At 38.0% G+C, this 24,760-nt stretch overlaps 1 protein-coding gene across 1 annotated transcript in view; it reads right to left on the reverse strand.

The window, feature by feature from the left end:
• The window catches only part of LOC106878029 (solute carrier family 66 member 2), a 288,127-nt gene extending 263,705 nt beyond the window's left edge, over positions 1 to 24,422 (reverse strand). The window contains exon 1 of the mRNA XM_089350023.1: positions 23,617 to 24,422. The gene's annotated coding sequence lies outside the window, so the exon portion shown is untranslated. The remainder of the gene's footprint in view (positions 1 to 23,616) is intronic.
• Positions 24,423 to 24,760: the final 338 nt, after the last annotated feature.

Consider the following 24,760-nt stretch of genomic DNA (forward strand, 5'->3'; position numbering starts at 1 on the left):
TTATCATCATCATCATTTTATGACTACTTTCTCTGCTGGTATAAGTTGAATGGTTCGGGATCCAATAGATCAAAGGACCACACCTTACTTCAATGTCTCAGTTATTACATGGCTTTGATGGCTGAATGCCCTTCCTAACACCAACCATTTGATGGCTGAATGCTCTTCCTAACACCAACCATGTCCTCAGTGCATTTTTCATGGCAACAGCTCTAAGGAGGTTGTCTCACCTTCTGCTCAAGTAAAGCATTCTTCCAAACTTGTGTTGAGTCTGCTCAGTATGCCAACCACTTTACAAATTGTATTGAGAGCCTATTTTCACGACCATTGGAGGTTGATGCACTTCTCACAAATGCAGGTTTGTGAGATGGTTGTGATCTGTAAACAGTTTTGAGTAGGAACCAGAAAGTGGAGTATGAACATGCAATGTGCATGTACACACTGAATTCATAAAACAGAAGAGAAGAAAAACGCAATGCGCATGTCAAAATAAAATGGAAGAGAAAAATAAAATAAGTTATATGATGGTCTACATGCCACATCTGACAGTTTTGCTGCAATGTTGTTGTTTATAGCATCAACACTAATGAGGTTACTTTGTAACTTGCAAGACTTAAGAGTCTCCAAATCTGAAAGAGAGAATAGGGGAGAGAGTGATGGTATTGAGAGAAATGATGGGAGAAATTAAAGTATGAGGGGAGGAATAGACCTATTATGAGAGGGTGGCAGTGGGGTGAGTAATAGAGGAAACAGTGTTGTGGAGAGCAATGGAAAGGAAAGAGTCAGTGGTTTATAAGAAAGAAAGCAGGACAGTGATAAGGATGATGGGGTGTGTTGAGCATGGAGAACCAGTGCTATCTTATCTTATAAGAATAAATATAGCTGGTGGGATGAGTGGAAGTATGCATGAGAGAGGGAGATAGAGATGAGGGTGAGAAAGAGCCAGAACAATGGGGTGTGAGTCAGTGAAAGAAAAAGAGGTGGGGAGGATGTTGTGGAGGTAAGGCAGAGTGATCTGAGGGTGTTGAGATGGTGGGGAAGCTGTATGAAGAGAACAGTGAGAGAAAAAGAGGTAAGGAATCAGGGAGTAGTGGATGAATGCAATGAGAGAAATGAGATAAAGAATCATGAGGGTATCACAGAAGTAGGAGGTGGAGAGCAGAGGATGAATGAACAACTAACTGTTTAGGCTATCATCACTAACTGTTTAAAGTTTTGTCTACCATACTTGCTCTCAGTGCAAGTTTTCTCCAGTACAGCATGTCATCAATTGTCAGAGTCCTTTGTCATCTCTTTTGGGAGGGTCAGCATCTTGAGATCAGTTTTCATTTTATTGTCCTATGTCTTTCTAGGTCCTCTTTTTATGCAGCTGTGATCATCCATATGCATGATATGCCCAAGCTAACATTAGTTTTCTCTCTTGTATCATCATCTGATTTCTCTTACACACAGTTCTTCTCACAATTTATTTGTGCCCCATCTTTCAAGTACATTACAAATCAGCAAAGCATACTCACTTCATTTTTTTTCAAGTCTTCCCAAGTCTTCTACATCCAAAGCCCATTTCTCTTTCTCATTACCATATAGCATCACACTTTACAGACAAGCATTAGGCAATCTGTCCTTCTGTAGAAGAAGCTCTTTATTGTCAGCAGAGGTAGCAGTTCTCTGAATTTTTACCAACCTGATCTTATTCTAGCTATGCTTTCACAGCACTCCCCACCCAACCACTACCATTGCTCATTAGATCACTTAGCTAACAAAAACTATTAATTACTTCTAGGAAGCTTTCTGAGCAGTTAAGAGAATTTATTTCCAGTGTGCTGTCTGTGTTTAATATTCCTGTGCATCTGTTATGTATGAAGGTTATTTTCCAATTGTCTCATGACAATAATAGTAGTAGTTTAGAATTTCAACTACCTATTCCATTTCTGCATGCCAAGCTCAGTGATTGCCATGAGACATTAAAGTTTTATCTTCTTTTCTACTTAGCACATCTTTAGACTTGGTAATATTACTTTAACCCTTTAGCATTTAAAATAGCCTAGAGTGTCGGGCTCACAATCATGAGGTAGTGAGTTTGGTTCCCGGATTGGGCTGTGTGTTGTGTTCTTGAGCAAGACACTTTATTTTACATTGCTCCAGTTGACTCAGCTGCAGAAATGAGTTGCGACACCACTGGTGCCAAGCTGTATCAGCCTTTGCCTTTCTTTTGGATAACATTGGTGGCATGGACAGGAGAAAGCTGGTATGCATGGGCAACTGCTGGTCTTCCATAAACAACCTTGTGCCTCAGAGGGTAACTTTCTAGGTGCAATCCCAAAGCCATTCATGACGAAAGGGGGGTCTTTACCCTTTTTATCCGGCCCAAATATTCAACCTGTTTTATGCTCAAACTCGCTAGATCTGGCCTTTCACATCTACCCTACAACGTCATTTTACAAATAAACAGTCACATCGTCAACATCTCAAAGCTATGAAGTAATGTAGGATTAATTCAAAATGATGTTAATACATAAGCCTTACATTTGACAAAGTAATCTGAATGTTACAGGGTTAAAGACCTTCAATTCCAGGTTTTGCTTCCATTTTCTGAAATTTCTCCTCCAATTCTAACAGATTTTGCTGTAAGAATTTAATCATCAGCATACAGAAGCTCCCACAGGTAGCCAGTGTTAAACTCCTCTTATGGCATGAAGGACTATAATAAACAACAGAGGGTTGAGGATTGTGCCCTGAGAGACCCACACAATCATGCTAAATTCGTTTGAACCACCAGATGACAGATTGATAAACACTGTCAAAAAAGCTTTCTCAAAATCTACAAATGCTAGACATATAGGTTTACTCCAAGCTAAATGTTTCCCTCACTGTTGTCTGACTAAGAAAATGGCATTGGTAGGTGGTACCTATTCCTGGCACAAAGCCAAACTGCATCACATCTAGGCTAATCCTGTTCCTAATCAATTTTGCAATAACTCTAACTTTCATGACCTGGTTCAACAATTTCATACATCTGTAGTTTCCTTTCTCTCTTGCATTCCCTTTGCTTTCCTAAGAGTTTGCAATGAAGCTGCTACACCAGTCATTGGGTATGAGACCTGTTATTATCTGCTGTGTGTGTGTGTGTGTTTGTGTACACATGAACACACACACACACACACACACATATAAATGTATGTGTTTAGATGTACATATATGTTTATATAAAACATATAAATATATATATTTACAAACACATGTATATACATGTAAACATATACATATATATATATATACATATATATATATTTATTTATACATGTATATATCACACATGTATATTTATACATATACATATATATACATATATATACACAAATATATATATACATACATATATATATATATATATATATATATATATATATAGTGTAGTATATTGCCACTTAAGTGTGGCTGACCCTTAGGGGTGGATGTTACTGTTGCTTTTAGCCCCAGGAGGACATCTCCTCCAGCTGGCTTATCGACACACAACTGTGTCCTGTTTGCCAAGGGAAGTTATCCCTCTCACCATGATCTGTAGCACGAACGGATCCGGATTTCAGGGTTATTTCCCTTCGTCAGCGTTCGACGGCCACTGACCTTGGTGAGAGAGACAAAAACGTGGCAATCTTATATCTACTTTTCCAGTGAAATTCTTCACTGATATCGAAAAGGTGAAAACAAGCAATGTTAATTCTCTAAATGAAGTATTAACAGTAACTGCACGATAAAGTGTAGTATATTGCCACTTAAGTGTGGCTGACCCCTAAGGGTGGATGTTATTGTTGCTTTTAGCCCCAGGAGGACATCTCCTCCAGCTGGCTTATCGACACACGACTGTATCCTGTGGCTGTCGATTGCCAGGTTTTTGTCTCTCTCACCAAGGTCAGTGGCTGTCGAACGCTGACGAAGGGAAATAACCCTGAAATCCGGATCCGTTCGTGCTACAGATCATGGTGAGAGGGATAACTTCCCTTGGCAAACAGGACACAGTCGTGTGTCGATAAGCCAGCTGGAGGAGATGTCTTCCTGGGGCTAAAAGCAACAGTAACATCCACCCCTAGGGGTCAGCCACACTTAAGTGGCAATATACTACACTTTATCGTGCAGTTACTGTTAATACTTCATTTAGAGAATTAACATTGCTTGTTTTCACCTTTTCGATATCAGTGAAGAATTTCACTGGAAAAGTAGATATAAGATTGCCAGGTTTTTGTCTCTCTCACCAAGGTCAGTGGCCGTCGAACGCCGACGAAGGGAAATAACCCTGAAATCCGGATCCGTTCGTGCTACAGATCATGGTGAGAGGGATAACTTCCCTTGGCAAACAGGACACAGTCGTGTGTCGATAAGCCAGCTGGAGGAGATGTCCTCCTGGGGCTAAAAGCAACAGTAACATCCACCCCTAGGGGTCAGCCACACTTAAGTGGCAATATACTACATTTTATCGTGCAGTTACTGTTAATACTTCATTTAGAGAATTAACATTGCTTATATATATATATATATATATATATACACACATAGAAATATATACATATATATATATATATATAAATATACACTCACACACACACACACACATATATATACATATATTTGCACATATATATTGGGTCATCCCATAAATAATGTGTTTTATTCAATTGCATGGACTAAAAGTTGGAGGGGGACAGGATAAACTACCTGTATCAACTTGCTATAAAAGCAGGTAGCAATTTTACCTTGTCTTATTCTTAGTGCAGGTTTTGAAGAGTGCAGTTTGATTTTAACAGTTATTTTTTCAAAGCTATAATGGAAGTGACAAAGGAGCATATTCAGCATATTTTGCTTTATGAGTTCAATAAAGGCAACAGCACAACAGAAAGTGCAAGGAATATTAATACAGTATATAGGGATCAAACAATAAGCATAAGACAGTGTCAACAGTGGTTCCAGAAATTCTGAGCCAGAAACTACAGCCTAGAAGATGAGCCTCATCCTGGAAGATCTGTAGAGCTCAATGAGGATGTCCTGCAAACCCTGGTGGAACGAAATCCCATCGTAACTGTTGAGGAACTAGAAGAGAAGCTCGGATTTGGTCGGTCAATCATTTATCGACACCTGTGTTAGAAGAAAAATGACCATCTTTGGTTTCAAGATAAAAGGTGTTCTTCCATCAGGATAATGTTTGGCCACATACAGCAGGGATGACATCCCAACGGCTGGAGCAGTTTGAATGGGAAACGATGCCCCACCCACCATATTTGCTGGACATTGTCCCATCTGATTATCGTTTATTCTGCAGTCTTCAAAGTCATTTGGACGGAAAAAATGAGGAGTACTTTTCATCACAGACAAGTGAATTTTGGAAAAGGGGCCTTGCAAGTCTACCAGATGGATGGAAGAGCAGTGTAGAGAATGAAGGAGAGTATATTTTAGATTAAAAAAGAACTTCATTTATCTTGTAGTGTCTGGGGAGAGTCATTCTCTTTTAGTGCCTTATTATTTAGCACACTCACCAGTAAAGTTTCAACTCATTACTCATTTACTCATGGCTTGTAAAAGATTGTAATTCATTTCTAATCCATTTATCTCTTTATCAACTACTAAATGTAAGACTAGCAGACTGTGCTTATTTAGAATAAAGGACAAGAATGAGTTGACAGCTCATGGGTAGGTATGGTCATAAATATTAACATATGTACCCCTTTTCCTCAGGGAGGAAAGAAGACATTAGGAGTAGCCAGTTGGATATAAGTACCTGTCTATAAAAAGAGGCAGAGTAAGGTTAGACTTTAAATCATGATGTTAATTACCAGTTAAAGGGGTAATTAATATCCTGTATTAATATCCTAAGTAACCTAGGATATTAATACAGAGGAAATTTTATCTTGGGGCACCATGGGTGATCGTTTATGAACAATATTGTTATATTGTATAAAAATAAAATTTAAGATTTTCAAAAATGATATCATAACCAAAATAGGTAAAATGTGTGTATATATAAAATATCAACATTAAAAAGGAAACATTACATAGAATCAGTTTAATATTCATTCATGTACTAAATTAATTACATATTAGGCGGTTTCTATAAAGACTGCTGAGGCAAATTCAGAATTCTTTCTTATGGTAAGAAGTATAAAAACACTATATCTTCCTAGTGTTGCCCTCTGTCAGATTCCTAAACACAACATGTCTAGCTTTCACTCATAATTAATATTACCTCAGTGTTGATGCAGCCCAACAATCCCCACCCTAAAATCAATCTGATATTAAAAAAAAACAATTTTGTGGAGCACTTTTCACTATTTTTGTCTACATTCTTTGTCTATTTGTCTCTGTCTCTCTCTCTCTCTCTCTCTCTCTCTCTCTCTCTCTCTCTCTGTCTCTCTGACCAAATAACCATGTATTTCCTCTACAGCAAAACACCTGTTTCTGTCTCTCTGTCACACTCTAACCTTTCATCATCTGGCAAAAGATCACCTCCTCCAATGCCACCTCCCCTCTCAAAGGATCTTTGCCTTGCAAGTTTCTTGGTAACTCTGCCAGTGCTGGTACCATGTAAAAAGCATCCTCTCTACACTGTAAAGTGGTTGGCATTTGGAAGGGCATCCAGGTGTAAAAAACCATGCCAAAACAGACACTGAAGCCTGGTGTTGTCTTCTGCCTAGCCAGCTCCTGTCAAACCATGCCAGCATGGAAAGGAGGACGTTAAATGATGACGGTGATAATGACTGCAATCACAGCTGTATGGGCTCATGATGCTCCTCAGTACACCCCAGCCCCTAAGTTATACACTTCCTTCATTTTACACAATACTCAGGTCGCACTGTTGCACTTTCACATAGTTTAGGTTTAGGTTGATTTTTTTTTTCTCTCTACTTTACATGGCTGTATATTGGTGCAGGCTTAGCCATGTGGTTAAAAACCTTGCTTTGTAACCACATGGTTTAGGGTTCAGTCCAAATTGGGCAGTGCCTTGGATGTCTCCTATTATAGTCCTAGATCAACCAATGCCTTGTGAGTGAATTTGGTTGATGGAAACTGTGGAATTTAGATGCACACACGTGCGCATGTATGTATATGTGTGTCTGTGTGCACATGCATGTGTCTTTGCATCTGTGTTTGTGCCCAGCCCCAACTTCACAACGGGTGTTACTTTGTATACATCCCCATAACTTAGCAGTTTGACAAAAGAGACTGATAGAATAAGTACCAGTTTTTTTTATTTTTATAACTACTGGATTTGATTTATTCAGCTAAAACACTTCAAGATGATGTTCCAGTGCCCCAGCATGGCTACAGTCCAATGACTGAAACAAGTAGAAAGATAATTAAATGCCAAAACTCTATTTCATTTCTATTTTGGTTCTATATTTCCTTTTCGCTTTAGTTTCATTTCATTGCTTTGATAGTGAGAAAATGGTTAACAGTGCACAAATGCATCTTGCATTCTCACTTGTTGTTTCTGGGTTGAATTTCACTATATAATAAAATAAAATAATGAATTTATTGTATATAGTACTCAGATGCACTACAGCATGTCAGAAAAGCTAGCCAAAACTGCATGTACAGTACATAGAATAATGCACAGGAAGTGAACAGTGAAGGAGTCGTTTAAAAAGAGGATGGGGTTCAGGTGTACTATTGGCGAATTTCAGGAAGCCAGGTAGATTTGAAGAATGTAATGTTCCAACAGGCACATGGCTCAGTGGTTAGAGCATTGGGCTCACAATCTTGAGGTCATGAGTTCAATTTCCAGACTGGGCTGTGTGTTGTGTTCTTGAGCAAGACACTTTATTTCACATTGTTCCAGTTCACTCAGCTGTAGAAATGAGTTGTGACATCACTGGTGCCAAGCCTTATCGCCTTTTGCCTTTCTCTTGGATAACATCGGTGACATGGAGAGGGGAGGCTGGTATGCATGGGCGACTGCTGGTCTTCCACAAACAACTTTGCCCAGACTTGTGCCTCAGAGGGTAACTTTCTAGGTGCAATCCCATGGTCATTCATGACTGAAGAAAGTCTTTACCTTAGTGTCTCAACATGTTTTTAAACCCAGTAAGTCCAAAACAGATATTATCTCTAGGCATATACGGCAGTAAATTTGCTTATCAAGATGTATTAACATAAATTATGATACATAAAAGGTTATACATACATTAATTATACTAATTTTGAATAATCTGCAAATGATCAGTGATGAGGACTTTTTAGCTACAAAATGAACCAAATGTTTGAAATGATCCCCATAGCTGTGTTTCTGTTCATGACCAAAACTAAATTTTTTTGATTGCTGTTAATGAAATCTCACACACTCTCAAACCACACAATTATATATTTTGTGGCCTCTGTAACCCTCCTATAAATAAATACACATTTTAGATGTAGAGATTTGATGTAAAAGGAAACTTTCTCTGTTATTTATCTGCTTTTTTACCTTTAAATTTCTACGTTAAATCCCACCGGCGATAACTTTACCTTTCATACTTTCTTGGTCAATAATCTATTTACCAGTTATACATTGGAGGCAAGTCAACCGACTGTGTCTTATCCACTGAAAGATATAAAAAAAAAGTGATTCTTGTGCCTGTTCAAAAGATCCTAATTGATAAAAAGCAAAATTCATGGAAGGGAGGCAACTCTTTATAATTCGTGGAAGGGTTATATAAAATACATTGTTACCGCTGGAAAATTGTTTATATTTAGTAGCTCATCTCTCTCAATTTATGTATTGGTCGAAGTATCGCACGCAACTACACACACACACACACACACACACACACACACACACACGCGCACACATACATTTATAGCTTCATTATATTTGCGTTTATGTACATTCTTAAAACAAAGCTTTGAGTTCAGATACAAAATATATATTTTAAAAGGTTAATACATATTTATTCAATCCCAGCTCCAATAACAGGAAATCAACTATAAAAAATATGTATGAATATGGATGGGGGGGGGGGGGTATGTGTGTGTGTGGGGGTGTATGTGTGCGTGCGTGTGTGTGTGTGTGTGTGTTATAAATTAATAGCAAATTTAGTCATATAAGCCATTTCTAAAGGTATACGTTTCGCTATCAACATGATTTTATGGCCATATCCCATGCTGGAATGGATAGGGCAGTTTGACAGGATGTGACAGGTTCATGAACAACAGCATGCCCCACTGTATGCTTTGGCATGGTTTCTACTCCTAGATGCTCTTCCTAATGCCAATCACTTTACAACATGTACTGGGTGCTTTTTCTCATGTTACCAATACTAGTGAGGTTGCCATGCAGTTTGAACGACTAGGATTCCCTTCTCTACTGAGTGAAGCCTCAGTAGAGAAGGAGGTGGCATTATGCTAGGAGATGAAGGACTAAAGTATGAGAGAAGGGGCTAGAACAGGTTTCTTGTTATAGAGGAGCTACATAGCATCTCACTTTATAGACAAGAGAGTAGGAGTGACTAAGGTGGAGCTGAAAAGAGATAAAATAGTGGTGATGACATGTTAGGGTATATTCTTGAGGTACAAGGGAAGTAGAAGTGAGTGGAGACAGCAAAATTTATTAATCAACAAAACCAAACACAGGTAGTTTCCTAATAAGATAAAAATGTCTATGAGTTAGCCTAAAAATTCACTTCTAGAACATGCTCATCTCTCTCACTTAGAATTTTATGAGGAACTTAATTTGACAGAAATAAGCCCAAGAATGTGAATAAATTCTCAATTGTTCAATCTTACATTGTATTATTCAAATACATTTTATTTAATATAATTTACATTCAATTCCAGCATGTCAGACAAGTAATACATTATCAGGGTAAATATTCAGTATAGCAGAGAGACACTTATAACTTTGTTATGGTTTTAATCAAGAAGAAAGGACTGTATCCATGATTGTTACCAGCCCTCTGAGATTAATGAGATTGATATAATCGATCTTCATTTTGAACATCAAGATGTCAACAACTGCAGGAAAAATGAGAGCATGAGGGAAATTCAAGAGTTGGCATTTGAGTATACAGAGTGCATAGCAAAATGAGATGGAATTAGGTGGAAGTGGTATACAGTTAGATAATTTTGGGAAGCAGAGGCTGTTGTAGGCTCAACAGCAGACTGAGGAGACACTGTGACTGTGGGTTAGAGGGTAAAGAGAGTGTTGGTGTGCAAGTATTTGTCAGTCAACCTGATGGTCTTGTTTTTGAATGTGGACTGGCATTTTGTGTATAGCAGCAATAACATTCCAGATAAGGAACAGTTTTCAGCAATTATTCAGGATTGAGATAATTTCCTGATCTGTAACAGAAAAGTCTTCAGTATGTAGTTTTTTTTCTATGTTATGAATGTGAATTTGATAAGAGAGATCAACAATGATACTAAGCATTTTTAGTGGATTTCAGGGTTTTAATTACTGGATTTGATGCCTTGGAAGACATATTAGATGTCCATTCCTCCAATTTCCCAGTGCATATTCAGGTACAAAAAGTTTTTAATGCATTAAAGCATATATTATAGGCCCAAATTTGCATATAGAACCCAGGGTAATTTTTTGAGATGTTTTTGGGGCAAAAAAGTGCATCATTATCATTGTTTAACGTCTGTTTTCCATGCTGGCATGGGTTGGACAGTTTGATTGAGGACTGGTAAGCCAGGAGGCTACACCAGGCTCCAATCTGATGCCCTTCCTAATGCCTACCACTCCGAGAGTGTAGTGGGTGCTTTTTACATGCCACCAGTGTGGGAGTTAGTCAGGCGGTACTGGCATCGGCCATGTTCAGATGGTGCTTTTCACATGCTACCGGCACAAGAGCCAGTCTGGGCTGGCATTAACTACGTTTGGATGGTGCTTTTTATGTACCACCAGCACGGGGAGCCAGTCAGGCAACACTAGTAACAACCCATGCATGAATGGTACTTATTGCATGCCACCAGCACAGGAGCCAATCAAGCGGCACTGGCATCGGCCACAACTACAATTTCCATTTGATTGTGATTTGATTTTATTTGATTTTGATTTTGATTTTACTTGACTCAATAGGTCTCCTCAAGCACAGCATGTCACCCGACGATTCAAAGGTGTACATCATAAAATACAGTATATGCTATCCAAAACAAGACAGGCTGAGGTAGAGGATTAAAATGATAATGAACTTTTTATAGCATTGGTGGCCCTAAGTTTGTCTGGCAAGACATAAGCGGTCCAATTCACACACACCCAAGTAAGTTTTTCTTTTTCAACTTCAATAAGTTGTTTGCAAATGCATAACTAATTTATGCTCAGAGATTTATTATTGCTTGTTTCCACTTTTTCGAGATGAGTGACTTTTTGTTACTGGAAAAAGTATATATATTTGCATTGAGAATCACTTCCCATTGCCAGCCAGTGGTTGTCACATGCTGATGACGGGTCAATACCCAGAAAGTCAGGTCCGTGTGTATCACGTCAGGCTGGAGATAGGAATGACGACTTCCCTTTGCAAATATTGATAGGGCACAGATAGTGTGTCAATAGCCAGCTGGAGGAGATGTCTTCCTGGGGCTACAAGCTACAGTAGCATCGACCCTTAAGGGTTAGCCACATTTGGGTGGCAAATATATTTCAATATATAGACATCACTAAAGTGACAAAGAGCACTTGTCAGCACCAGTGCCCTTTGCCACTTTAGCGACATCTATTTCTCTGCCTTTAGGTTGCAAAATTGCATTCAGCGTCATGCTGAATCTCCCTGAGAATAACATTAAGGATGTACATTAATTTCATGAGCAGGACTGTTACATTGATCAGATCAACTGGAACCCTCATCATCATAAGCGATAGAGAGCCATATTATGTGTGTGTAGTATAAAATAATATATACTACGATATAAGAAGGGAGAGAACTCAATATGTTCATAGTGTAAATATTTATTTTTGAAACTGAAAAATTCAGTATCTCTCTCTCTCTCACACACACACATGAGGGGGTGCTGAAAAGTTCCTGGCTTGAAGGGTATTACGAAAGGCCTGGTTGGAGGCCCGACTTTCTGAATTCTTTTACAGGGATTAGAAAACTGAAGGTCTGCTGCAATAAGTGTGTGAATCTGAGAGGAGAATTAACAGATCCTCCTGTATTTTCTTTTACTCAAAGCACTCATTCATATATTAGAAGTCTGCAGATCAAAATTATTTCACCCGTTTTAAACAGTTGATAATCACATTTGTGCTACATACAATGACACATGTTTCGGACAAGACTTGCCACAAAATGATGGTCAATGGAAAGTAACAATAATGAAAGTTGTTGTTTGACAATCACCTTCAAAATTACAAAGCCTCATGGCTTTTAAAAAGATGTGGACTGTTATTTTTCAATGATCTGTGTCTAAACTTTAGAGGAGCCATATTTTGATATTATAAGTAGAACACTTATAATAGTAAATATTAAATGATAATGATGATGGTGGTGGTGGTATGGTAGTGGTGGTGGTGGTGGTAGTGGTGGTGGCGGCGGCGGCGGCGACGGTGGTGGTGGTGGTGGTGGTAGCAGCAGCAGTGGCAGTGATGACAATAATGGTGATTCTTTTAACTACCTCAGTTACTTTATTCGTTTTTGTATCAACAATATGTGAAATCTCCCAACCAAGTGCTCTTACCCACACATAATAATAGGTATGTGTGTTACTCACAATGAAAAGTTTGGCTGAGGTTCCACTCCATGTTACCTTTTGCACACATCACACATATACACCCATATCCTCCACAATCTCTACAATCACTCCAGATCCTCTCACATTCACCCTTTTGTACCTTGAGAATAAGTTCTGACATCTCATCACCACTATCTTCTCTTGTTTTCCAGCTGGAGTAACCATCTATCTCCTCTACAATAAAACACCCATTCCTATCCCTCTATCATATTCTTGCCTCTCAATACCTGGCATAAGTCATCTCCCTCAACACTACACCCACCTCAATCAAGGGGTCTTGCCTTGCGAGCTACTAGCAACTTCACTAGTGTCATTAAAAAGCATAGAAACCATTCTGAAAGAGACATTAGAGCTTGGCACAGTCATCTAACCTGTCAATTCATCCAACCCATGCCAGCATGGACGACGACGACATTTTAACATGGCACTAGCATGAGAGAAGTGGCCATGTTTTTGACAAAATTAACCCTACTCTTTACAGGATGTACTGCATGCATTTTTATCATAACCCAGCACTACAGAGGTTGCCATGTCTTTGACAAAACTGAAGGGCTGTCACCTCCACATATCTGCACACTCATAAGTCACTTTACACAGTTGTGTAAGTGACTAGAAGAGACAGCTATGACAAAAGAACCAGGATGGGCAGAAGAGAGGAGCAAGAGAGTAATGGTAGAAGCAGAGTAACTGGGATAGAAAAGTAGCAGGAGTAAGAGAATGATGGGTGGCACTAGAGTTGGATAAATGGTAAGAATGAATGATGGATGTTAATACCAAGTGGACCAAGGTATGAAGGTCTGGCAGTACAGGAAGAATATATATATATACATATATATATACATATATATAATACATATATATATATATATATATATACACACACACATCAAAGTGAATATGATATGATATACATGTGTGTGTTTGTGCTATGTGTGTGTGTGTGTGTGTGTGTGTGTACTCTTCCTGTACTGCCAGACCCTCATACCTTTTTACATGCTGGTGGCATGTAAAAAGCACCCATTGCACCCTAGGAGTATTTGACTTTAGGAAGGGCATCCAGCCATAAGAAATTTGAGCTGATGCATTTTGGAAGTAAGTCTATACTAAAACAGCCATACTCTCTTCCTTCAGGGGAACCACTCACCATATCTAATAGTATCAGAGACCTAGGTGTAATTGTTGATAACAATCTCAGTTGGAGTGCCTACAACAACAATAAGGTTGATATAGCTCATAGGATGATCTCCTGGATCTTAAGAACCCATCGGTCCAGAGAACAAGGTGTCATCATTCTACTTTTCTTCTCCTTTGTACGGCCACACCTCGAATACTGCTGCCCCTTGTGATTTCCCCATACAACACAAAACATCTCAAAAATTGAATCACCCAGAGTGCACTCACTAAATGAATTGAAGGCATGACTGATCTTGATAACTGGGATCACCTTAAAGCCTTGAAACTTTACTCTCTCCAGTGCCGCCGTGAGCGGTACATCATTTGTATGATATGGAGAATATACTGCCAGCGTTACCCAAACGACCTGAACATTAGTTTCAAGGTTCATCCAAGGCTGAGACCACACAGGCCATACATCCCCTGCCCAATTCAGGATCACAACATATAGGTACACTTCAACACAATTTCTTTTCCTCAACAGGCCCTGCCCTGTTTAACATTGTCCCAAAACTGATCAAAGAGGAAAAGGATCCTATCACCTTTAAACGGAGTCTGGACAGATTTCTTCAAGTCATACCAGATAAGCCACCCATACCTGGATACAACTCATTCAACAAGAACTCACTACTTGAATAGACCATAAACAAAACTTGACTTAAAAAGGATTTAGATAATCCTATCAGGTGGTGCTATTAAATTAGACATGGCCTGGACCAATCTTTGGTCGAAACATATCTAAGTTTTATATATATATATATATATACATACGACAGGCTTCTTTCAGTTTCCATCTACAGAATCCACTCATAAGGCTTTGGTCAGCCCGAGGCTGTAGTAGAAGGCATTTGCCCAAGTGGGACTGAAATCAGAACTATGTGGTTTACCACACAGCCACTCCTCCGCCTATATATATATACACATATATGTATCGTCCTACACATACCAGCATGGAAGCAGACATTAAATGATGATGATGATGAAATATATACAGCTGAAGTCTGCAAGCTGGTTGAAGGTGGCAAACTGGCAGAAACGTTAGCACACCGAGTAAAATGCTTAGCAGTATTTTGCCAGTGTTTACGTTCTGAGTTCAAATTCCGGTGAGGTTGACTTTGCCTTTCATCCTTTTGGGGTCGATAAATTAAGTACCAGTTGCATACTGGGGCAATCTAATTGACTGGCTCCCTCACCCAAAATTTCGGGCCTTGTGCCTAGAGTAGAAAAGGATATATATACACACACACACACATGCATATACATATATTTATATATATATATATATATATATATAATCATAAATATATAGGGATTGACAGTAACCTGCTTCTCCAACATACTGAGAATTCAGAAATAGCAGCCAAAGAACTACTGATTCCAAAACTACAAATTATTACTCTAATTTGATAGCGATATTTTTGATACACACAGAACAAAAAACAGTAGAGAAGAGTAAAAAAACCACTTGCCTTTAGTTAATTTAGTACGATCGTTTCACAGTTAAGAGTAAAGAATACTCTATTCTGATCTTCAGCTAAATATTCTAATAAATTTGTGTGTTCTGTGTGTATCAAAAATATCGCTATCAAATTAGAGTAATAATTTGTAGTTTTGGAATCAGTAGTTCTTTGGCTGCTATTTCTGAATTCTCAGTATGTTGGAGAAGCAGGTTACTGTCAATCCCTATATATTTATGATTATAAATGATTTTACCGAAAAGGTTTTTTCATACTGAGCTACCCGGCAAAATTGTTAATTATTAATTTTATTACTAATTGACGATTCCCTGCCCTGCATATCTATATATATATATATATATATTTATATTTACTTATCTCTCTATTAACTATTTTTTCCATCTTTCTCTTCTTTTCCCTCTCATTGTACTATGTTTAGTGTAACTAAGGATGGTAGTAAATCACTTCTCCTGACTGTACCATGCATCCAGTGTAACTAAAGACATCAGTAATCCTATCTGACTCTCTCATCTCACCAACACTCAACCTTTCCCTCTTATCCTTATCACCTTAATACTGTTGTCCACATTGCAGCATTTGTATATGGAATCACACTAGATCTAAATATATCCCTTACACTTCTACCTTCACACTTTGATACACACACACACACACACACATATTTATCATATATTCACTTTGATATATATATATATTAAATTAACAGTTAAGAACTTCTAAGCTACAATAGAAACAAACAATATTTTTATAATACAGTTTTTGGGGTTTTTTTTTTTTTTCATTGCTAAGTACTACAGATCATTTCTTATCTCAAAGAGAACATTCATATTAAAAGACAAAGTCTTCTAAGCGAATATAGAAAATGCAAGAGTCATTCTAGTTGATTTCAGCTCAAGTACTATTGTCACACCAATGAATTTTCTATAGTACTTTAAAAAAATTTTCACTCATTATTTTTTTATTTTTTCATTTATTTATTTTTTCTATTTTTTTGAGGTACACTTTGTATTGTTTCATTACATGGTGATAAACCATAACTAAATAAGCTGAAACTTCTTGTGGTATATGTAAAATTCTAGTCAATTTATTGCAGTTGATTTAACCTAATTACTTGATCTGCCAATAACATTTTGCATAGTTAATTACAAATATATGAGAAAAATAGACAAAGAAATTTTTGTGGGTTGTTGAATAAAAAAAATAACGTAGCAATGAATGATTCTTTACCTCAATAATTCAGCATCCACATGCAAGCTTAAACAAACACTAAGAAAATAAACAATATCAGACATTAAGGCTTTGTTGGTCCCCAGTGTCAATATGGTTATTGTTATAGTGATGAAGGTGTCTGGAATACTAGAATATACAATAAAATGCATTACAATACTTTGTTTTGCCTTTCAAACTTTTAATTTAAAATTGTGCTGTGGTTGACTTCATTTGTGTTAGATAAAATAACATAATAGTGTTATACCAGATGTGATGTCATAAACTATTCATCTCATATTCATCTTCATATTTATGTCTTTTTTTTCTATGCTGGTATAAGTTGGATAAAGCTTTTTGAAGCAGTACTCTTTGGCCAGATGCAGTTCTGAACACCAACACTTACTTCCTTTAAGAAAGGCACTTAATTTAGGTCCTTGCTCATCAAACCAGAAATTGTTGGCATCAGTTACTTAGATATATGTTTTATGTAAATTCTGCAATGTTAATGTGCTGCATATATTTGAAGTTGAATTCATCTATCAATATTCATATTGGCTCATTTTTACTGTCACATTACAATATGTTGTGACATCTCGTGCAATATTCTGATGTGTGTGTGTGTGTGTGTGTGTGTGTTTTACATGATGAAGTCAAATAATTAGTCAACATCATCCCAGCACACTGAAAGGTTGGAGGTATTAAGAGTATATAAAAGGAGATAGAAAGAGAGAGAGATGGCAGTCGATATCACAACTTTGGGATTGTATAAAGTTCTGATATTGACTCTCTCTCAAATGAAATGATATACAATGCAAGAGAAAAGGAGGTAGTAGTAATAATCATAAGTCTTTCCAATACTAATTAGTGGTCTTCATGAAAACCTAGTGAATTTGATGATATTTGCATTTATTTACAAAAAGTAAACTTGAAAGGTTTTATAAGATAGAATAGCATACCAACACATTTTTGCTCCCCACCAACTTTGTTTCCTCAGAACTTTAAGGGAAAATGGATGTATTCTAATGAAATTTTAAAATAATACACTTCAGATGGTGAAGATTCCAATTACATCAGAATTTGCTGTGCAAATTTTTTGTGGGTAGGGAGAGGAGTTTCGGAAAATTCACACAAATCAACATTAATTTCCCTCATAACTTTCAGAAAAATTTCTACAGATACCTTTCAGACTGTAAATTATGATTCTATTAGAATTTAATGTAAAAAAAAAACAAAAAAAATTGGTGGGTGTACAACATACATATTGACACATCCAAATTTTTTCCAAAATTTCAAATTTCATTTCGTAGATACATATATGTGAATGGCAACCAATTTTTTAGAAATGATACATTTCTAAATCTCTCAGAGAGATTATTTATGCAGTAGCGATATGATGAAGTAGTTGTATGCTGTCAACTTAGTGTGACAGTCCCCTGAAGGGAATAATACTACTGTCGGTTAGACCTAAGAAGCTGCACCACTTCCTGTTGGCCTTGACTCATTTCCTGTAGTTTTTTTTTTTTTTGTCTTGTTTCATAGATTAACTTTGAAGCCTTTTTAACACTGAAATATAGTATGGCACTAAGATAGCTTGTACTTTATGCACACACACACACACACACGCACGCACGCACACACACACACACACAGCTTTGTTTCCCCTTAACTTTCAGGAAAATGAGCATTTTTAAATGAAATTTTCAATAAATACCTTCCAGATGGTGAAAATTCAAATATCTTTCAAATGGTATAGATGGTATGATTAATGAGGAAAAAAATTGTTGAGTGTGCACACACACATATTAACACACATTACATAAACATCTACAAAATGAAACTTGAAATTTTTTTTTAAATCATGATATTTGCTAGTATGTATGTGTGCGCACCCACCAACGGAATTTGGAGCGGGTTTTACTTTAAATTCCTCTATAATCGGAATCTACACCATCTGGAAGATATTTGAAGAAATTATCATTAACAGGCGCAGGAGTGGCTGTGTGGTAAGTAGCTTGCTTACCAACCACATGGTCCCAGGTTCAGTCCCACTGCGTGGCACCTTGGGCAAGTGTCTTCTACTATAGCATCGGGCCGACCAAAGCCTTGTGAGTGGATTTGGTAGACGGAAACTGAAAGAAGCCTGTCGCATACATGTATATATATATATATGTTTGTGTGTATGTGTGTCTGTGTTTGTCTCCCCAACATCGCTTGACAACCGATGGTGGTGTGTTCACGTCCCCGTAACTTAGCGGTTCGGCAAAAGAGACCGATAGAATAAGTACTAGGCATCCAAAGAATAAGTCCTGGGGTCGATTTACTCGACTAAAGGCGGTGCTCCAGCATGGCCACAGTCAAATGACTGAAACAAGTACAAGAGTAAGTATTCATTTTTCTGAAAGTTATGAGAAAACAAAGTCGAAGGGGCACGCTTGTGTAGGTATGCCTACGCCGTACTTTGTAACTAGTAATGTTCTGTGCAGATGACTAAGTGACTTGGTTTATCAGGTTATATAAATACAGTAATCCCACGACTATCACGTTACGTTCCAAAACCCCATCCGCGATAGGTGAAAATCCGCGAAGTAGAAACAGTACTGTATGTTTTATTATTATTTTCATAATTTGCATTTATTTATTTTATTGTTTTTATATATTTAAACTTTTATAAACTCTCCTCACACTCTTAGGAGTACCCATCTTTTCCTTTCTTTTCTTTTTTTGTGGGTGAGAAACATAGCGATGGATGGTTGCTGGTGTTGCTTTCTCTTCTGTGTAAGGAGGTTTTTATAAACTTCCACGGCTCCATCGATTGCATTTCTGAACTGCAATGCACGAATCATCTAGAGGTCCCAATTTTCCACCATTCTCTGAAGTTCTTTTGGCGGCCTACATCCGCATACCTTCTCCCTTCCTTAAGCATGTCGAGGAGTTTCACCCTCACTGCTGTAGTAAGCATCTTTCTCTGGCGCTCGGGTCCTCTGCCAGAAGCCTTAGAAAGTGTAGAACGTTTGGGTGACATCGTAGGGCTTGCAATAAATTGACAATTTTACACACGAATGCAAAACAACACCAAACACTTGTCTCCCGAGTTTCGTTTTCTATAAAGTATGTACGATTCTTTGTTTACTCATTAACTGTATACTACGTATTTTTTTTTAGTATATTTTAACTAATGTGTCATATAGTGCAGTACTGAACTGTATTTTTATTTATCAATTTATTAATTTTGGGGCGTGAAAATGCTTATTTTACCTCAGAAATAATCAAAATCTAAAAAAAATATAAATACCGATCGGCCGCAGAAACCCGCGATATACTGAAGAGTCCGTGATATAAATTTATATATATTAACCAGAAAAATCCGTGATGTACTGAGAATGCGAGAGATGAAACGCGATTTACTGTAGTTTCTTTTGACCTTCACTTTTACAAACGACAGAACGCAATTTGAGGGAAATTATGCTGTTCTTTCTAGTAGGCCAAAACAATATGTAGAAGCTCCATCGGTGGTTCTGTTATTATAGAAGTCCATCACTGCAAGATATTTCAGCACCAGCTGATCGGTTAGAAATAACAGCCAAATCCCTCTAAACTACATTTTGTTGTCTTTAAAAAAGGAAGTACTTGTTTGATAATGTAGTTCTATATACATTTTTTTAAAGAAAAGCAACCGAAAACTGGGTATGCACAGCGACTGCAATAGCCTCTATCTGAATATATTTTAGAGAGGACTGATTCTTAATGAGTTTAAAAGAGATTGTGACCCAAGCTTCATCGTCAATTAGAATAGCAGTTCTTGAGCAGACAAATACTACTCCCACCTCGATATTAGTGACGAGCAAAATGACCAGCATTTAGGCAGAGAGACAGACCATGAAGGCCTATGGAGTTGAGGAGCCTACTACAGCGACATCTCAGTCCTCCACGGGTGTCGGTTCCCACTCTGAGTACAATGGAGATACAGAGCTCATCCAGACCGAGTAGACCGCCAGTGTAGACCATAAGCCGAGCATCAGTCCAGTCCCCTGAGACTTTCGCTCTTGCGAAAAGTAGGCGACACCTTGAAAATTGATCAGATTGACCAAAGAGGGTTGAATGTGTAACTTGAACACAAATTGCTCCATACTCTCTGCTTCTGGTTATCTTCATTTGTAATAGGAACTGACAAACCCAGCTCTCACCACTGTAGCAGAACTTCATCCATCTTCCTGTTGGAACTAATCCATGTTAGAAAGGACAGAATGTTCCCTAGCAATGGGGAGCAAGCGTGGGTGGAGGAAAGAACATAGGGAAGAGACAGAAACGAGCACTTACGCAGACCTAGACCCCTGAACTGTTTGGGCAAAGCAGCCTGTGATATTGACCAAGCATTCGAGTTCCCTGAAGATTTAATCGTCAAAGCATTGGAGAGATGATGAGAATCTGTAAAAGTGAGTAACTCTGAGCGCCATCCGTCCGGTACCATATCATGATACGACAAACTGGGTAATGCACTGAATGCTTTCTAAGAGCAACTGTCATTTTGTTTCATAACGCGACAGAAAAATTAGTTTTTCCATTATGATCCATGATAATATTATTGAATGAGCTTAAGGAGGAATTTATCATCTTTGTTAAATATCAATCTCTAACCGAGCATACTCTAAAGGAACACTCTTATTGAAAATGTGAAATAGATATTTTGACGAGATGATCTAACAGTTTTTTTCTATTGTTTATGCAATCAATATAGCTGCAGTATTATAGTACTAAAAGATACAGAATGAAACGATTGGACGCAGCCCTTTGGACGTTGATGATTTAGCACGGTTTTTGGCGTTTAATTTATATATGGATGGTGTGGTGAGAGGGGTAAATGCTAGAACCTTTGGCAGGGGAGCCCAAACGGTGGGAGAAAATGGAAAGAAATGGCAGGTTAGTCAGTTATTGTTTGCTGATGATACAGCACTGGTGGCAGATTCGGAAGAGTAACTGAGGAGACTGGTGATAGAGTTTGGAAGAGTGTGTGAGAGGAGGACACTGAAAGTGAACGTAGCTAAGAGTAAGGTGATGAGATGTTCGAGAAGGAATGGCTGGTAGAATGAGTGTGAGTATTAATGGTGAGATGTTAGAGGAGGTGAGTGTTAATTAATGAGAAAACATAACAGGTTTTGGCTGCGACTTTAGCATGCAGTTACCAAGCGGTCATGTTAACGGTTATATTATTAATGATCTCGGTCAGAATTTCCGATCGTGGGTGTACAGGTTTTCGATTAACTGAGCTGCCAAATTCATTGAACTACCGTGTAAGTGGCTAAGTATTCCACAGATATGTGTACTGTACCCTTAATGTAATTTTCAGGCGGAATCAGCGTGACGTTGTGTGACAAGGCGGTTTTCAAATACATGTAGCTTCGTTTATCGCTGAATCATTCGTTATTGATTCAGGATAACTCAGTACGTTCAGCTGTGAACCGCGTTACACTTATCACTGATTGATTTGTGATAACACGGGTCATCGGCCAATCGAAGATTCTGCTTGTACCGTAAAAACGCGCCCCAACGATTACCCACAATGTCCAGCTACCTAAAATACACTGACTATCGTTTTGTGTTTACAATGACTGTGTTGCGAGGCCGCGTATTTTTTCACGTTGATTTGCGTACACATACCCATTACCATGGGGGCAGTGATGAAAGAAACTACCAAGGCACCTGTTCCTAACAGATGACGCAAATGAGTGTGTTATCTACAGGAAAAAGTAGAGATGATCATGAAAATACATGACGGTGGAAACCTTGTTACTGTGGGCTACAAGTCCAGTGTCAATGAATCCACCATTCATTCCATTTACAAAGTGTGTGGAGATGGTTCATTTAACACTGTTTTTTCTTTTTAACTTTTAAACTAGGATAAATGTACAATCCATCCGACGGGCTTCTATACAGCTTCTCTTTCCAATCTGACAAGGTATGGGCCAACCCAAGGCTGTATACAGAAAATTACATTAGCCCAAGATCCCACGCAGCAGAATCGAAATGGCAACTTTATAATTACAAAGCGAACCTTTTAATTATACGGCCATACTGAGAGAGGAATTATACAGACAGTCGTAATGAGACTGAAGGAGTGGTTCAATAAGAAACGAAATGACTTATTAAATAGATCGTATCTCATGGGTATGATTTTCCCCCGCCTCCCTACACTGTCCACAAATTAATTATTTATCTCGGGGGAGGATTAAGTGGAAGAGAATACTATAACACTGAACTTATTGTCACTGTTTCTATAAGTGCACATATTTTCATACGAACGACTCTAAACACACTTATCTATTCATGCACACATGCATGTGTATGCGTGCGTGGATGTATGTTTTTATGTGATACTTCGTTTGTTGGTTGGCTAGTTGGTTCATTGATCGATTGGTTGGCACCTCTCACTCGCAGTGTTTTCGTATTTTTTCCTTTCCTATGGAGTGGAGAGGTTCATATTCCAGCCATAAAAGCAAAAACTGATTTTATCCTATGAGGTTGAACTGTGGTTAAACGAAGGTCTGGAAGGAATTACTAGCTATTTTTGCAAAAGTCCAGAGATTTTTTCTTTGCTTAATCAATGGAATAATAATAATTTCTAGCGTAGACATAAGTCCACAAATGTTGAAGAAAGTAATAATGGATTGCACCGAAACCAATATTTTCTTGGTACATATTTTAATCGATCTCGGAAAGTTGAAAAACAATGTTGATCTCAGTGAAATTTGAACTGGGAATATAAAAGTACACAACTAAATACCTTAATGAATTTTGTCTGATGCTCTACCGATTCTAGTCTCCACTAGCTGAGCAATGCAACCAATGGAACCTCAACCTTATAGTGATATGATCAGAGTAGCATAGAGTGTACGGATCGCATTGGGTGGTCACTTTAAGTACTTGTGTTTGTTGAGATCGAAGGTATGTGTGACATTTACGGAAGATAGGGAAAACCCACGCTACGCCTCGGGGTGTGTTTGGACAACGATGTTTTGACGGATATAATTATAATTCGATAAAATTACTTGATTATTTTTAAACTTACGGCCGCTTCATAATGTACGATCCGAGCATTGCTGACTTGTGGATTTTGCTGTGAGTCGAATTCATCGTAAAGATCGCCCTGGCGGTTATCTCTCTTTCCAGATTTATATATGGAATAATTTCACTTCTTATTTCAGTGATGCATTACCCTCTATTGAGTTAGGTAGCATTTCTTTACTAGTGGTCCTTGGCAATACTATCCTGATAGTTACTAGTGGGTTTTTTCCGGAGTTGACTGTTATATCTCAAAGTATAGTTGCTTCCTCATTTTCTACCTCTTTTTTTTTCTGTTGGCGTTCAGATTGAAAGAATGGAACCTACTGGATGCAGAGGTGATCATTTCGAAGAACCGAACACGGTGACATGCAACTTTTAGCCATCTCTTTTCATTGCTTGAGACATTGTGATTAGTTTTAGTCACCGGTGTGATTAATAGCACCTGTTCATTGACAGTTCGACGAGAAGCCTAAAGGCAATGTACCTTCACAATAGTAACCAGTATCCATCTATCCATATTACTTACTCCGTACACTTGAAAGAAGATTGCAAAATTATGTAAGTCTTACTCAAAAACATCAAATATGGCGACTACGAGTGGAGTTAGCATGTGTTTTCAAGATGTTGGAATTCTTGCTCGAACTGCAGGATGGATATACTAAGCAACCTTATTTTTTGTTTGTTGGGTAGCAGAAATGGAGCTAAACATTATGTGAAGCGAAAATGGAAAATAAAAAGAAAAAATATCAATTCTACAGCCTTGTTTCGAGAAAATAGTAGAGACCATTGTCATCACCATCGCCGCCGGTTGGTTCGGTGCCGGCTGGATATAGAAAATGAGCTCTACGGTGACCTCCGCCAGTTGACCAACAGCATAAAAAATGGTTCTAGTTTGCTGGGAACTGAGACACAGAGTTGCTCGTCAACCAAGTCATCATTTGGGAACCGACCCATGAGAAAATTACCCATGGATCGTTTTCCAAATCCATTGTCAAACCCTAGTAGTAGACAACGGTACAGTAATGGCTGAGGAGTTTAGGACACTGATGATAGAACGAAATGCATGACATGCATCCTTGTGCCACACGCAATTGCAAATAGACGACGACGCTGATGATGCGGAGGAGAATCACTCATTTCTCGTATTA

The sequence above is a fragment of the Octopus bimaculoides genome, chromosome 1 (assembly GCF_046866305.1).
Source record: "Octopus bimaculoides isolate indiv1 chromosome 1, ASM4686630v1, whole genome shotgun sequence".
NCBI lineage: Eukaryota > Metazoa > Mollusca > Cephalopoda > Octopoda > Octopodidae > Octopus > Octopus bimaculoides.